Source organism: Rhinatrema bivittatum, chromosome 4 (assembly GCF_901001135.1).
Source record: "Rhinatrema bivittatum chromosome 4, aRhiBiv1.1, whole genome shotgun sequence".
Taxonomy (NCBI): domain Eukaryota; kingdom Metazoa; phylum Chordata; class Amphibia; order Gymnophiona; family Rhinatrematidae; genus Rhinatrema; species Rhinatrema bivittatum.
Genome location: NC_042618.1, coordinates 400,723,704 through 400,739,227, shown reverse-complemented (window position 1 = coordinate 400,739,227; position 15,524 = coordinate 400,723,704). Strand labels below are relative to the sequence as shown.

The window sequence follows — 15,524 nt, the reverse complement described above, 5'->3', positions numbered from 1 at the left end:
TTTGCACTGCATTTTAGCTTTGTCCACCACTTTGGGTGATCTTAAATTAAAAGCCAGGAAGGCAGTTTATTGGAGGAATAAATAATAAAATGAAATATTTCTTCATTTACTGGTAGGCACTGTGGGGTAGATATTCAAAGCTGGCCATATAAGTAACATGTAGGTATTTTAAAAGCCCTGCACACGCCAAATGTGAAAGATATGTGCACAAGTTGGGCCGGCATGCACCAAGCAGATTTTATAAGCCATCCATGGATGCACATAAAGGCCAGAGCGTAGACAAGGTCTGGACGGGGCATGGGCGTGACTGGGCCTGGCCAAAAAAGTGCACGTAAATACGCGGACAGGCATGCACTGGGGTCCCATGCCATGCAAATTTACTTCTGCTATGAAGGACCTGTAAATAGGAATACTACAAAATGTAGGCCAGGCAGCGGAGTTTTAAGGGTCGGGGCTAACAGGGGGGAAGGGTGGCTATAAAATTAGGTGGGGGTTTGCAAATCCTGTCTCTAAATTTGGCAAACTGGGAATGAACTGAGAAAACTACCTATGTAAAATTTCCCCGACTTATACAGTAGACACAGGATTTGCATGCACATGTGTACATCCATTGAAAATTATGCGCACATGTATGTGCATTCAGGCTATTTTATACATGCGAGCATATATGCGGTATGTTATAAAATGGCTGCGTCCTTTGGCCCAAGCCGACATAGGCTCGTACATGTGTGCCCACGCTGCTGTTTAAAAGTTACCGTCCCCTCTGGTAAGTAACTTAGCTGCTGAACATATGCACTAGAAGATGAATTTTAAAAGCCCGATGTATGCGTTAATTAGCAGATGTGTGAATATGTTGGGCTTGCACGCACCAAGCGGATTTTAGAAGCTGCCCGGATATACGTATAAATGCCGCAGTGCACACATCTTGGACGTTTTCAAAAAGGGGCAGGGTGTGGGTGTGGTCGGGGCATGGGCATTTGGGACGCAAAGCTGAGATGTGCGCGTAAATATTTCTGTGATCGTGCGCATGCTACGGCTCCCCCCCTCCCACGTAACTTTACTTCTGCTATAGATGCTACGTAAGTTATAAAATAAAGATAAAAAGGCAGATCTGTGGGGTTTAAGGGTCGGGGATAACTGGGGGGGGAGGGAAGGCTATTAAACTAGGGAGATCTGGAGGACCTACCTCTTAACTGGGCGAACCAAGGATGAACTGGTAAAACTGGAAATGGAGTCAGCGTGTACCCCTTTTAAAATGCCCAATTTATGCTGTAGAAGTGGCATTTGCGCACTCCCACTTAAACCTTGGTGCACGTGTGCGCCCAGCCGAGCTATTTTATAACATGCCCGCATATATGCGCACAAGTAATAAAAATAGCTGCTTCCCTGGGAGCAGGCCGACAAACGTGCGCACATGTGTGAGTCTGTGCGCCGGTTTGAAAGTTACCATCTTAGCCGGATAAGTCTACCCGGCCAAGTTTAGACCTGCTCTATGGCGTGTCAAAACTTACACAGATACTTATGCGGTTAACTCTGAATCCCTCTGCCCCATCTGCCCAGTACATGCCTACTTTTTGTACACGTAACTTTTAGCAGTAAAAGGGACTTTATACAGCTAAGCGGCAGCCGCTGAATGAAGGCATTTATGCAGCAGCCACTGCTGCATAAATGCATAAGTCCTGCTTATCCAACTAAATAGCTCTGAATGAGCTTTGAATATTGGGTCCTGTATGTCACAATTCTAATACATTTGCCATTCAAGGCCACTATGCTGCTATAGGGAAATCATGCAGAAGCTGGTATTTTTGTAGCTTTTTAAATAATATTTTGCGGGTAAAAGAGTTAGGCAGCATGCATGTAGCAAAATATGTTGATTGAACTTTACCCCAATTTCAAAACTTTGCCCCCCAAAATGTTCATGTCAAACAGTTCAAAACTCTACCATGGACCAAATGTGGTATAAAAGTGAAAGAGAAAATGTATTACCAGTGCCTGAGTGGCTGCTGGAAAATCCACTTCTGCTCTAAGTTCCAAAATGTAAATCCCTGTCATTTTCTCTTCAGTCATAATCTACATTGTTCGTCGCATGAAAATGTAAATGCTTAAAGATATGTGACATATCCCTTTTTTTTTTCCCCCAAACTTATCTTTAGAGAAATGACCTCCCAAAAAAAACCATGGGGGAAAACCAGATTTATGATTTTTTTAACATGTCCCACAGATATAATCTTCAGTCCTGAATATTATGCTAAGGGATGATGTTATTGACAGACCCACTAAGCATTTTTCTCACAGACATAGAGGTCAATGTTCAAAGGATTTGTCCAGGTAACTTTTGGAGTTACCCCTGCCAAAATCTGAGATATGAATTTTCCTCTTGCTCCCTGGCTACATTTTGCCCATGGAACTCATTACCCACACAAATTTAGCTCAGGTATAAAGAGATGGCATTGGCGGTATTCCTGGGGTATGGTTGCGCTGATATTCGGTGCTACATGGACAAAGTTAGCCTGGTAAGGCTGATGGAAAACACCTGTCCTAGAGTTACCCAGATAATTCAGCAGAACACTTATCCAGATATGTTCTGCTGAATAACTGGGTAGAGTTAACTGGGGAAAGGTACTGGGATAACGCTTGCCGGAATACTCAATAGAGACTTCAGTTCACTGGGAAGATAACTTTTAAAACATTCGGCGAGGCTCCTGTATAGTCGCCCAGAGATCTACTACAGTATTTATAACCTGTGCATATCTGATGCATGCAGATTATAAAATACACTTCTGTCTACCCCGTGTATGTGTGTATTTTTGGTTACGCATGAATACCTGCAATACAATGTTTACTTTATAAACATACGCACACATATTTTACAAGCAAAAAAAATAAATACTTGCTCACAAATTTATATGCAGAAGTTGCAAATTTATATGCAGAAGTTGCTTAGAAACTGGGTCAATTGAGGGGGGGGGGGGGGTGTCAAAGAAACATAAGAAACATCTCGATACTTGATCAGACATTTACAGGGAAATTTAAGAAAGAAAATTTCCCCAATTGTTGAACCTTAGAGTGCATAAGAATAAATTGCTTTTGGTTTTTTCTGAGTCTGTTTTGTGACATCAAGAAACGCTTTAACTTTAAGCTATAAAAAAAAGTCTCTTTACGATGACGAAAGAAAAATCTTAATAGCCAGTCCTTGTTGAGTTCTAAAGCTAAAGATAACAATCAATGTGGCTGGAATGACCATTTCACTATCTGAAGTCTGAATCAAAAAACTCCCCTGCCTCATTACTTTACTACTGCTATGGATACTGTACAAGTCATAAAAGAAAAAAAATCTAGGATAGTCAGTGGGCTATTACAGATTAGGAATAACAATAAGAAAGGAAGTCATATGAACTAGGGGCTAGGAAGTGCTATCCCTTGCCTGGGCAAACTGGTAACAACTGGGAACAAATTGACAATGGTATCAGCATGTGTCCCTTTCTGTTTAAATTAACCAATGCAACCACATACACAAACCTTCAGAGTGCAATGTCTCTTATGTACCCCAAAGGGTGCTACCTGTGTAATAGAGAATTCAGTACAAACTAGTTATCATCACCCATATCATTATATATTACATCACTTCCCCATGGACACAAGCAACACTCAAGCTATATGCTCCCAGCAGATCGTTACGCTCATCTCAGCAACAACTACTTGATATTCCTTCAGTATGCTATGCTCGTCTCGACTGCACTAGGGAACATGCCGGTCCGTCGTTTTAGAACGCTCTACCACTTCAACTTTGTAATATTAATAACACAAAGGAATTCAAGAAAGCTTTAAAAACTCATTTGTTTATTCAAGTATTTAAAGATTTAATACCACCCGACACCGGCAGTTAGTCAACTAATATACTTCATCAAAGCTAGTGCATACTAATGTTGTATTGTTAGTGTATAAACATTTATTTATTGATTTTATTTTGTATTATCATTTTTTAAATATCTATGCATTATTTTGTTATAAATTTTAGGAATGCTTTTATACTGTCTGCCTCAAACTTTGGAGGGTGCAGGATATAAGTGATTTTAAATAAATAAAATAAAAAAAAGAGTATTCAGAAAACAATCAAACATTTCCATTTATCACCTTCTCGTTTCCTCTCAAACCCCCCCTCCCTTGCAGCCCAGAACACATCAGCATTAAACCCTATCCCATTCTTAAAATACCCCATTTACATTGTAGAAGCAGGATTTGTGCACACATTTGAGCATCCATTTCAAATAGTACGCACTTCCAGCCTTTTATGCCATGGCCACAACCATTATAACATAAACATGTATATGCGTGCATGGTATAACATAGACTGAAAGCGTGTTCGTGTGTGCCCTATTTGAAATGAATGCACACATGTGCGTGCAAATCCCGTTTCCATCGCGTAAGTGGGCCAGAGAAGAAGCCAGTATCCCACTACTATTACACTTCCCTATAACATCAAAGATAAAGGAAGCCAGGGCAGGTAAGAAAAGGGTTTTCTTTTTTCCCAGCAGGGCTGACACACACCCAGCAGGGTGTGTGTCAGAAAATCCCTCATTTTATCACTCGCGATAATAGCCATGATAACAGTCGCTATGTCGAGATATAAACTGTTTTTCCCTTCTACTGCACAAAAAAAGGTGTAGTTAAATCAAGCGTTAGTGTGCGTTATTTTTCCATGAAGTGTGGTAAGTATTTTTTATTTACATAATTTTCCAACTTTTGCATACTCATTATCATATTTGCATGAAAATGCATGACGTGATAAAGATCGCGCATTTATCACATGTTAGACCCCTCTTATAGCACTATAAGGTCCTAACGTGGTTGAATGAATGACATTATTAGATGCCTAAAATTGAGATTTCTAAATTTAGGGATGCTATAGGAAATATTGTTTCAAATGATAGCACATCCCTAGTATATGACAGTGGATGTTCTTATGAAGTTAGTTCCCTAAAAAATTATCACATTGACATTTAGTAACCTTTAAGATCAGCCTTACAACATGCACATTGTCTTTTCTGTAGCTGTCATTTTTTTTTTTGGATGGATGTGTTCATATTTATATTTTGTTTTGCCTAGTCACATATCAAATCATGGCTGCTGGAACCTTATCTCGGTCTGGGCCATCTAGATAGCTAAACTTATTTCATTAAGTAAAATAATCTTTCTAATGGTGAGATGACAGAAGATATTTAGATGTAGGAGAAAAATTGAAATTCTTTTTTAATAATTATTAGTTAACAAGAAATAGCTAATAAAACACTTTCAAAAAGCTACACAGGGGCTGATATTCAAAAAGTTCTAGCTGGCAAATTGCTTAGGCATCCCACTAGATCTCTTGAAGGCAAACATTTAGTTACTCAAAAAATTGGTACTCTTAGTGGGGGTGGGGGTGGAGTTTGGTTGGGGGAACAACAACCTGCCAGTACTGAATTTTCAATGTTAGCCAGCCATCTCTGATCAAACTCCTACAGTTTAATTAATTAAATCTAGCCAGTTAAGAGTAGCCAGCTAAATTTAAGCCTAATTTCAGCTGCAATCTAGCCTGTTAGGTTGTGGAAAAAAGTTATCCTAAGGATTGGTCAGCCCCTGTCACATGGTAGGAGCACAAGATGGCGCCGGCCATCCATTGCTTCTAACATGTGACAAGGGCCGACCAATGGCACCGGTAGCCCCTGTGACATAGTAAGGTCAAAGGCTATCGGCACCATTTTGAATACCGGCAGCCGAGGGCGTGGTTGCAGGAGATGGCTCCCGGACCCCCCCGCTGGACCAACAGGGAGTTTTGGTAAGTCTTGGGGGTTCAGGAGGGTGGGGGGGGGTTGTTTAAATTCATTCCTTTAGACGGCCAAATAATTTGGCAAAGATTTGTTGTATTCGTGGGGAATCACTATACGTTTCACTTCCCCACGAATACAACGAATATGGCCATATATGTTGCGGATTACCAATACGTTGGAAACGAATGCATACCCCTACAATGAATATGCATGAGGTATATTCCCCCAAAGTTGCCCAACCCTTTACTATGCTATAAAAATAGGGCAAAAACATAGGGAGTCATTTACTAATATGTTTTCCCACAGACACAGAAAACCTTTAGTAAATCTATCCCTTAGTGACAGGCAAAGCCAGGATACTGGTTCAGTTCTTCTTCCACCAGTACCTTAACATTGCAATACATTCTAGGGGTGTGCATTCGTTTTCGCTGTATTGGCGATCCGCAACGTATATTGCACTATTCGTAGTATTCGTGGGGAAGCAAAACATATCACGATTCCCCACAAATACACGAATCTTTGCCGAATTAAACGGCCAACTAAATAAAAATTTAAACAAACCCCCCACCCTCCTGAACCCCCCCAAGACTTACCAAAACTCCCTGGTGGTCCAGCGGGGGGTCCGGGAGCCACCCCCTGCACTCACACCCTCGGTGCTGGTTTCATCATGGCGCTGATAGCCTTTGTCACAGGGGCTACCGGTGCCATTGGTCAGCCACTGTCACATGGCCATCGGCACCATCTTGTGCTCCTACCATGTGACAGGGGCTGACCAATGGCACCAGTAGCCCGTGACATAATATGGGCAAAGGCTATCGGCGCCATTTTGAGTACTGGCATCGGACGGCCAGAGTGCAGGAGGTCGTTCCGGGACCCCCGTTGGACCCTCAGGGACTTTTGGCCAGCTGGGGGGGGGGGGCCTCCTGACCCTCACAAGACTTGCCAAAAGTCCAGCGGGGGTCCGGGAACGACCTCCTGCACGCCGTCTGTCCGATGCCAGTACGCAAAATGGCGCCGATTGCCTTTGCCCTCATGCAAAATGGCGCCGATCGCCTTTGACCTCATGCCACAGGTATCGACGATCGGCCCCTGTGACATTGTGAGGGCAAAGGCGATCGGCGCCATTTTAAATACTGGCAGCAGATCGCCTTTGCCCTCACTATGTCACAGGGGCCGACCGTCGACACCTGTGACATAGTGAGGGCAAAGGCAATTGGTGCCATTTTGAGTACTGGCATCGGACGGCCGGAGTGCAGGAGGTCGCTCCCGGACCCCCGCTGGACTTTTGCCTCCTGCCTTTTGTCAAGTCAGGAGGCCCCCCCAAGCTGGACAAAACTCCCTGGGGGTCCAACGGGGGTCCCTGAGCGACCTCCTGCACTCCGGCCGTCCGATGCCAGTACTCAAAATGGCACCGAAAGCCTTTGCCCATACTATGTCACAGGGGCTACCGGTGCCATTGGTCAGCCTCTGTCACATGGTAAGAGCACAAGATGGCGCCGAAGACCATGTGACAGGGGCTGACCAATGGCACCGGTAGCCCTTGTGACAAAGGCTATCGGTGCCATGATGAAACCGGCACCGAGGGTGTGAGAGTGCAGGGGATGGCTCCCGGACTCCCAGCTGGACCACCAGGGAGTTTTGGTAAGTCTTGGGGGGGTCAGGAGGGTGGGGGGTTGTAGTTAATTTTAATTTTAGCTGGGACACGAATAGAAATCGCCGTATTAATGCATCGGGGCGCCATACGGCCGAATGCAACGTATCTGCTCCCCGACGAATCCGAATCACGAATGCAACGTATGGCGTCCCTCTGCACATCCCTAATACATTGACAATGAGATGCTATAGTTTCCCAACCACTTAAGGTGCACTAACCCAAGGGCAAATAACTATAACCAGCATAAGTATCTTGGAAACATTTTATAAGACAACATTCACAATACCATACAACACAGAAAACACAAAGGGCCTGATTTTCAAAAGCATTTACATGTTTAGGAATGGATTTTATATGTGTAAATGCTCTTTACCCATGTAAGTGGGCTTTTGAAAATTGCTAAAATATATGCCATTGATTTGCCCATAGGATTTATCCATGCAAGTGTACTTTATGTACATCATAAATGGCTTTTAGAAATTTCGACAATAATATGTTACATTTACGTGCGTAATTCCTTTGAAAATTCACCTGTTAATAATTATTGATCCCCCGGAGGAAGATCAAGTAGATACATCATCAATTTAGCAGCAGCTCTTCTTACTCTACCCTGAGATGACAGGGATCATCCTCTAGACTTTTATTATTAAACAGTATAAGCAAGGCAGCAGAGACCACCAAATTAGAAAAAATTGTCATTAACTTGAACAGCCAAGTACCACTACAGATCTCGTTGGGAAAAACCATAGAAATGGGGCAAAGGGTCCTTTCCACTAAAGTGGAGTGGAGAACCATAACACAATTCCACTGCTCATAACCCTCAGATGGAGCACCCACAGTTGGGAGGGGAGCGACCCACTAGCATATCCATACTAGCAATAGCAGGGAGAAACACTTCAAAATTATTGTCACATTCAATACCAATAGTATATTCCCTTGGGAAAAATACTAATACCCCACTGAAAGGCAATTTTTAAAAGCCCTCGCACTCCAAAGCTGGAAGATTATCTCAGGCCGGTGTGCATTGTGTGAATTTTAAGAAGCGCCCAAGTACGCGCATATCTCACAGTATGCACACAAATGGTAAAGACAAATAAAGGAGTGGGGCATGGATGGGGTATGGGCGGGGCATGGGTGGAACATGGGTGGTCTGGGTATGCATGTAGCATGAAATGTGTGCATAATTATTTACATACACAAGTGCACGCCAGGGTCCCCTACCGCATAACTTTACTTCTGCTATGGATGGCGTGTAAGTAATGAAATAAAAAAAATAAGGCTAGTTAGTGGGATTTTAAGGGTTGGGGCTAAAACGGTAAACGGGAGGTATATTAACTAGGAGGGGTAGGAAGTCCTATACTTTACCTGGATAAACTGGGAATGGATTGGAGGAACTGGTAATTATATCAGTGTGTGCATCTAATAAAATCACCCCACTTACATGGTAGAGCCGGCAATTGCACATACATGCACGCGTCCAAACAAAAGTATGTACACATGTATGCACATACAGCCAATTTTATATCATATACGCATATATGTGTGAATGTTATAAAATGGCTGCGTCTTTGGGCATGAGCCAGCATGCGCACGTACATGTACACCCGTATGGTTGTTTGAAAGTTACCGTTCCATCAACGTGACCCTTCCTGTAACTCCTATAACTTTACCATTAGTTAAGTTCCAGGAAGAACTTACCAACCAGGATACTTTTATTGGAGCATACGTTTATTTATATACCCCTAAACAGGTGCCGTCATTGGGTAACACGGTAAATTAATTCTATAGGGCCATGGAAAAATAGCAGAGCAAAACACCAAAATCTACAGAAGTGGAGAAAACGGACCCCAAAATAGGGATAGCAGAGCAAAATAACAAAACCTCAGTTCAATAGTGGGAACCCATAAAGTAGGTTCCAGAATATAAATAATTATACTGAACACCATCAATTTTAATAGTTTTATATGGAAGATTTTTTTAGAGTAGCAATTTTTTTCTTAATTAAATAATAAAATGATAAAACTGCAATAATTCAACTATGTCAACTGTAACAATTCCCCCTGCTTACGCGGTAGAGCCGGCATTTGCGTGTACATGCACGTGTCTCTACATAAAATATAGAAACACAGAAACATAGAAATGACAGCAGAAAAGGACCAAATGATTCACCTAGCCTGCCCAGCAAGCTTATGCCAGTATCTGCTGCATGTGCAGGTTACCCTCGTGCTTATCAGTTTCCCAGACCATAAAAGTCAGGGCACTCGGATGCTTTTTGAATCGTTGTCATGAAAGCAGAGGGCAATGTTGGAGTTGCAACACAAATATCAGGCTTAGTGATTAAGGGTAGTAAGTGCCGCATCAGCTAGTTGCTCCCATGTTTATTTGTTCCCCAACCCAAAAAAGTCGGGGTCCTCATTGGATGCTGTCTGAATCTAATTCCCCTTTTCTCACTGCCACTGAAGCAGAGAGCAATGATGGAGTTGCATTAACAATATCAAAGCTTATTTGTTATGGGAGCAACTCCCACACCAGCAAGTTACCCCCAGTTACCCCCATGCACTCTTTTCTTTATTTCCAACATCTAGCCTTTAGGGCTCCCCAGAGTTTATCCCATGCCCCTTTGAATTCCTTCACCACTTCTTCTGGAAGGGCATTCCAGGCATTCACCACCCTCTCCATGAAGAAATATTTCCTGACATTGGTTCTGAATCATCTTCCTTGGAGTTTCATTTCATGACCCCTAGCTCTATTGATTTCTTTCCAACGGAAAAGGTTTGTTGATTGTGGATCATTAAAACCTTTCAGGTATCTGAAGGTCTGTATCATATCTCCCTTGTACCTCCTCTCTTCCAGGGTATACATATTCAGATCCTTCAGCACATGTATGTGCATTCAGCCAGTTTTATATCATATAGGCATATATGCACATATACTATATAATGGCCGCGTCCATTCACATGAGCCATCATATTCACATACATGTATACCCATGTGGCTGTTTAAAATTTGCTGTCTTAGGGAATAGCTACTGCTATTACTGGCATTAGTAGCTTGAGATCTATTTAATGTTTGGGTACTTGCCAGGCACTTGTAACCTGGATTGGCCACTGCTGGAAATAGGATGCTGCGCTTGATGGACCCTTGGTCTGACCCAGTATAGCAACTTCTTATGCTCTTATGTTCTCAATAGGTGCAGGATCTCAAGTGCCATCTCCCCTGCCCCCATCCTGACTTCTGCCCAGAACTATTCTCTCCTTTCAGTGCGATCCTCATCCTCTCCTTTCCACTGACAGGAGGAGAGCAGCACTTCGTACCTGTGTCTACCTTCTCCACTGCTGGCACAGGTAGGATGGCGCATCAAAGACAGGCGCCAAAGTGTTATCACTTTAGCGCTATCCTCAAGGAAGCCTGTGTCAATTTTAAAGACCATGTGCCAGGGCTGGAGTGGGCTTCACTCTGGCTCTTACCGTTTCTTCACCAGAATCACTATGAAGGGGATAAGTGGGAGCCAGAGAGGGAGGTCATCAGCCACACCATGTGTCTATGGAGGGAGCTGGAGGGGCCCAAGGAGGCCCTGGCTAGACCTAGGGAGGCCCAGCTGAGCAGGCTAAGGCTCCAGGTTGAAATTTACCAAGCAGAAGGGGTGCTTGAAGGGCCTCAGAGAGGCCTGGTACATTTTTTCATTGTGTGTGTGTGTGTGTGTGTGGGGGGGGGGGGGGGGTGTTAATGTTTTCTTCTATGTGGGAGAAAAACTGAGCCAAAAAATAATCAAAAGACAAAACCCCCCCCCCCCCAAACCTCCCAAAACAAACAACAAACAACAGAACATTTTGGGAATACACATCCCTGTTGTCAATGCTAGGTAAAGAAATAAATAATAGGAGCAAACAATCCTAGCAGGTTGATGAGTTATAATACCAGCAAACAAACCTAAAGTTGAACAAAAGATATTTACTTAAATAAAATCTTCCAGAAGAAGAGAACATATAGTGATGGAATAGTAAGTTTATTCTTATTATCTGCAGCTAACACCCTATAATTAAACTCTGCTCAATACCTGATAACATCTTAGTAGCTTGTTTTAACTTTGTTAGATTTTCATGTATTCATAGAAAGCAATAAGAACCCTAAGTAACTGTTCATTCCTTTGGAGGAAACACATACAGGAGCTTTCTAGATGTAACCTCCTCTTGGTTTGGGGGCCACTTAATTGGAGGGATACAGCAAAGTCCCAGAACCAACCACTGTATAAATCCCAGATATCTCACTCAGCCTCAATGAACCGATCTTCAGTCATAGGTGCCAGGTTCCTCTGAGTGGAAAGAGGTCTACTTCTCCAGGGTCCTTAGTGCCATGGTGGGGATCTATGTCACAATCAGCTGCTCTCATATAATTCGCAGTCACTGATCAGTTTGTACTCACTGGTAAAGGAATCCTCAGCATGTTATGGGCCCCAAACACAGCAAGGAGTCAGCTCTGGTGGTCAACTCCAAATTATACTGAAGTTTGAAAAACAAAATCCATGCGAGTATGGCAAAAATCATGACAAGCAATACAAAAATAATAGTTGCTAAAACTACAGCCTCCTTATCCATGGTACATGATCTTACATCTCCTCTCAATGATTTCGGAATCAGAATCCATACCAAACTCTCCATGTGTCTATGCTTCTTCTTCTAGCATAGTCTAGAGGGAAATAGGTCTCAGAAAACCTCTTAATCTCAAAAATCTCCGAAATTCTTCCACAAAACTTCTCTCAAAACAGTATAGCAGTCATGGCTCACAGTTAACTGGTCAAAGGAGAGCAATCCCGAAAGCATTCACTGCCCACTGTTTACTAGTCATGGGCATGCAACCACCAGCAACCTCCAGCCCTTCCAACAGGGGAGAAAACAGGCCCTTGTGTCAGGAGCTGGTCAAAGCCATAGAAAAAACTCCAGTCTTTCAAAACCTTCTCAACAACGCTTCACTAGCACATCACTGGTGAGCAGAGACCTCCTCTCTCTCTTCTCTAACCTAGAAAGATATCCGTACCCTCCAAATCTCTTTAAGCTCACCTCCCCTCTGAATTTGAGCATGCTCACCCACTAATATAGACGGAGCAAGATTCATCCCAGAAAGGGGCATGGGCTTATCATTAGGGAGGGATCAAAAATGCAAAAATCCTCCCAAAGCGGCCAGAGAGAAAATATTCAGTAAAGAGGCAAAGCCCTCTTTACATAAACATTATTTTCGGACTTAAAATATGAATTTACTGTTGTAAAAGGGTTGAAGAATGGGAAAGAGTGAAAAATCTTCATAAAGAAAAACTTAGGATAAACCTCTGTTTGCTGCAAGTGAATGTTTTTCTCTGAAAATGTTATCAGTGTTCACAAAAAAAAAAAAACCCAACAGCATCATTTTATAGCAAATACTCTGCAAAATGTTCATCTGGTTTCCTCTGACACTAAGCTTTCCTTAATGCACCTAACACTCTACTTTTAAATTTAAATAGAATGATAGGATTATGTATCCATAATTATAACTACAGTCTACAAACCCAATTCAAATGTTTATCCTTTCATAGATGAGATGCAGAGACAGGGTAAAATGCCACATCAGCCAAAGTTAACCTCATGGTTGATTGACTTAGGTTTTTATGTCTGACACATATATGAATGGATACTTTTTTTTTTTTTTTTTAATCGGGTCTTGAGTGTATACTTATATTAAGCACTATACAGCAAGGATACAGATTGTTTTCCTGTGTAGCGAGTATGATAATCTGTTTTAATGGAGCACCTCAAGCTCAGATATAACCTTAAACATGTCATTCATAACAATGACATTGTGTGCAGGAGGAAACATGATGCATTACCTTGTTCTCTCTCATTCCAGGGCAATATATTACCCGTGTCCCTTCTGTAGAGCGCTAAGGACAATGATGGGCAGCCACTATCAATTTCTTTGGGACTGGCTATGTTATTAGAGGCTACCTTCCATTTTTAATGTAACTGCAGCTGCTCCCATCAATTGGCCACAGCACCCATGACTACTCACCATTATTAAAGGGATGGCATTGAATGCAGACTTAGAACCCAGCACTTGGACTTTCATTACTTGTGATCTTCCCTAGATGACTTATTGATATGTTGTCATATACTATTGCCCTTTGTATGTGTGAAAATACAGTAACTTGGCCATAGTATTTATGAATAAAGAAGCAATTTCTGTTATATTTGAGTATTTCAAATTGCTCTGATTGCAGGTGATATGAGGTCAAATAAAATGAAAAGAAGATCTCTCATTCCAAGCTGTATGTTCAGTCCTTGAAGTCGTGTACGTGTATATCATTGCATCTTGGAAGTGCTTATTCAATCGTGTCAACAATTTTATGCAGAAAACTCACAAACGCTTGAATTCTTACAACTGCCCGAATTACTTTTCAGAAGTCTGCTGCATAGCTACCATACATAGAATCTGAACATTTCCTCCAGTTTGCATTCACAGAAAAGGTAAGAAAAGATAGCTACCGCATCAGTTGGAAATGCACCACTATATCTACCTAATGACAGGCTCCGTTACAATGGAAGAAAAAAGATGGGGGTGGAGGGTGGAGAGAAGACAGTAATTTGTATCTGCTCTCTGTTTTATCTAGGAACTCTGAAGGCTAATTGTGGGATGAAATATACTGTACATGCCTCAAGATATTAAACTTGCTAAATTGCTTAACATCAGCCACTGTTTACTGTTTTGAAAAAGATATATTCTCCTGGTATCTGATGGCACATTTCTGTAGGAGATAATTTTGAGTAGTTCCTGTCAAATAAAGTTAGATTTAATGCAGCCGCACTGCTGGTAATAAAAGAAAAGCATTGACATTTTCTTCTTCATAATTAGATGTTGCCACTGATATCTGAAGTGAAGTCACTGTTGTCCTGAATAGTGATTGTTGCCTGGATTGCTCATTGCATTTCCTGAAATTTGTATTGTCCCTCTGGGCATACAGCATCCACCAGAGATTCTTGTACTAGTGATTGAACTGTCATAAATCTATCAGCTAAAATAGAACTCCATTAGTTGAACCCTACCTCAACACACAATGGATATCTCCCCTGTTGCCACTGGTTATTCGTAGCACATTTTGCAATTTAAGGAGTACAGCAGTGCATTATGGTCTAAGAATCTTTTCTGTAGAAGTCACACAGAAATAATGATCTTGAAATATGCGTGAACATGTCTTCTTTTTCCCTACATAACACACCCATCCACTGCTTACTTCAATTCCATTTCAAACTTATTTGTAAACAGATTAAAATACAGTTTCAGCCATCTTTCTTTTCATTGCATGAGAAGACATAGAAATTCCCAGACTGTGTCTGAAATATGGAAATAAGCCAGTACAATGCACACTGAATATTTCTTTTCCCTTTTATGTTTGCATAAATATGTAGAAAAAGAGATCATAAAATTCATATGAAAATGATACCGAGGCAACAGTAAGTTCTTAATATACCAAGAAAATAACTTCAAACATTTTTATTCTTCTGGAAAACATATCCCTCATAGAAGAGATTTGCACAGCTAAAAAAGTCAAACAGACCAATTTATGTATTTTATTTATTTATGAACATTTGATTGTACAATTCAGTTTGTACATCCCTCTAATATGGACTGAGAAAAGGAAAGTCAGGTAAGTCTGAGTGAGAAAACAGGCTAACAATGCTTATATTGTGCCATCAATGTTAAAATGTTACTGCACATATAAGATTACATTGTGATAAATTCTTCACAACTCTGCCAGTAGCTCAGATTTTTTACTGTGAAACTGACCCTTTTGCTGGTTACCCAACCTCTTCCTCTCCTCTCCCATACCCTGCGACTAATGCCCCACAGAAAAAAACTCTTATAGTGGAAACCATGTGCTGCAGCATAAAAAGGTAATAAGATAACAAACTAACAGCAAAAAAATCAGACAATCCCTCATTAACCAATTAATTACAGTAAACAACACTGATTCACAGTATTATCAATATTGTGGCACACATAATCTGTCAGTGGGGGCACATGGTAACATCCCCAGG

At 41.6% G+C, this 15,524-nt stretch overlaps 1 protein-coding gene across 1 annotated transcript in view; it reads right to left on the bottom strand.

Annotated features, from left to right (window-relative positions):
• TAFA1 (TAFA chemokine like family member 1) overlaps positions 1-15,524 on the bottom strand; it is a 672,428-nt gene that overhangs the window by 373,315 nt on the left and 283,589 nt on the right. The window lies entirely within an intron of this gene.